The sequence below is a fragment of the Neoarius graeffei genome, chromosome 15 (genome assembly GCF_027579695.1).
Source record: "Neoarius graeffei isolate fNeoGra1 chromosome 15, fNeoGra1.pri, whole genome shotgun sequence".
In the NCBI taxonomy this organism is placed as follows: domain Eukaryota; kingdom Metazoa; phylum Chordata; class Actinopteri; order Siluriformes; family Ariidae; genus Neoarius; species Neoarius graeffei.
Window position 1 is genome coordinate 13,545,579 of NC_083583.1, and position 1,851 is coordinate 13,547,429.

The 1,851-nt window shown below is 45.0% G+C and overlaps 1 non-coding gene across 1 annotated transcript; it reads right to left on the reverse strand.

Annotated features, from left to right (window-relative positions):
• Nucleotides 1-1,501: 1,501 nt before the first annotated feature.
• Nucleotides 1,502-1,573, reverse strand: trnae-cuc (transfer RNA glutamic acid (anticodon CUC)). The gene has a single exon. It is a non-coding gene; the product is annotated as a tRNA-Glu (tRNA).
• Between the last annotated feature and the right edge of the window lie 278 nt (nt 1,574-1,851).

Below are 1,851 nucleotides of genomic sequence, written 5' to 3' on the forward strand. Positions count from 1 at the left end.
TCAGTCAGAGAGAAACGTTAGAGTCGGCGACCTTGTCTGGGTAGCTGACCCAAATGCCCTGAGAGGTCAGTTCCGCCTGGGCAGAATTCTCTCCGTCTTCCCTGACAACAAGGGGATCGTCCGAGATGCCGACATCACAATTTGCACTGGCATTCCCGCATCACAGTCGAGCAGCTGCAAGAAGAGCAGCTCTCCTTTGTCTACCACTGTGATAAAGAGGGATGTAAGAAGGCTCGTGGTCCTTCTTCCGGTGGAGGATCAAGGTCCTCTGCCTTAATCTGACATAGTGGTGTATGCCGAACGCTGCCACTATGTTCAGCACATGCACACACATGCATACATGCACGTACATACTCATGCACATTATGAAGAACTGCAAATCTGCATCATGCACTGGAAGAAAAAAAAAAAAAAAAAAAAAAAAAAAAGGACTCTGAAAGGGAGAAATTAGTAGAAATTGTGACTTCATTGGATCTTGCGATCATTCAGTCAAGTGGGAGGTGTTTTGCGCACTGTCATTTGGTGGAGGGTAGAAAACGTCAACACATGGGTGATCACAAGTAATGTTGCTCAGCTGATTAGGTGGGTGGGGACACTCACCTGGTTTGGTGTTTTGGCTTGCCGTTGGCTGGTAATATTCCGTGAAATGTGTTGATAAACGGGAGCGAGCACGCACAGAGACAAAATCCAATTGCATGCTGGAAGAGCGACGCACATCACCGGTAAGGTGCTGGGTTTAATATTCTCTCGCTGGTTTGTTGTTAACTGCTTGATCGTCAGCTGCTGTTTTTCAACTGGTCAGAAGTTAATGACTTTGTCACTATGGTCGCTTGGCTAGTGCGTTGTTTTAATCCTCCGATTAATGCTTAAGTTTACTTGTCTGAGATGACGGGACAAACTTTTGAATGGAAGCGCTATTGCACTTTGCTTCCTGATTCGCGTTGCATTCTGGGGGCTGTAGTCGTAGTTATTTCCAGTAGTGCATGATGGGAGATGTGGTTCACTTACTCGGCTTTGTAAATGGGTTCTTGTCTCTGCTACTTTGAACGTGATAATTGTAGTAATGGCTCTGGTGTTGTGTATGTAACGAAATGGATTAAGTGTAATGTCTGTTGTTTGTTATACAAATTAGCTGTTGTGCATTCTAATGTTGATGTTTATGGATCTTGTTGGTAATGCTTTAAAGATTAATTATTTATACAAGCTGCAGATATTTATACAGTAATTTGCTGATGCTTTAAGGATGCATTTGTGTGTATTTATATGGATTGCTCATTTATATTACAATGACTTTCTATTTGTTATTTATATAATTATGGCATCTAATGCATAGCACAACTTCGGTGTTTTCCACAGGTTTATAACCTGCTGCCGTGTCACAAGTAAAGAGAGAAAAATAAACAAAACATTTTGGACACTGAGTTATACCCAAGTCTCGCTCTTCTAGCGCCCTCTTCGGTGGGGACAAAACCACAGAAAACCGAACAGTTATAAACCGTGGTTCCCTGACCGGGAATCGAACCCAGGCCGCGGCGGTGAGAGCGCCGAATCCTAGCCACTAGACCACCAGGGACCGCAGCAACACCAGGGAAGATTTTCTGGAGTTGTGCTGGGGTGACTGGGTGGCTAACCTCGGCAATGCTCTCTAGCCCATAACAGAGTAGCCTGTGTTCAGCTACTGTGCCTTTAGCAGTCTTCACTCGCAGCCGAAGGGAATATCTGCTGGTTTTGACCGTTTTGGTCATGCCTCCGACACCATGCACTATTAGGCGAATGCTCTCACCACTCAACCCAAGCCTTTGGGCGGCACAATGAGTGATATAGTTGGTGTCGGAGGCAAGATCTAGCAAT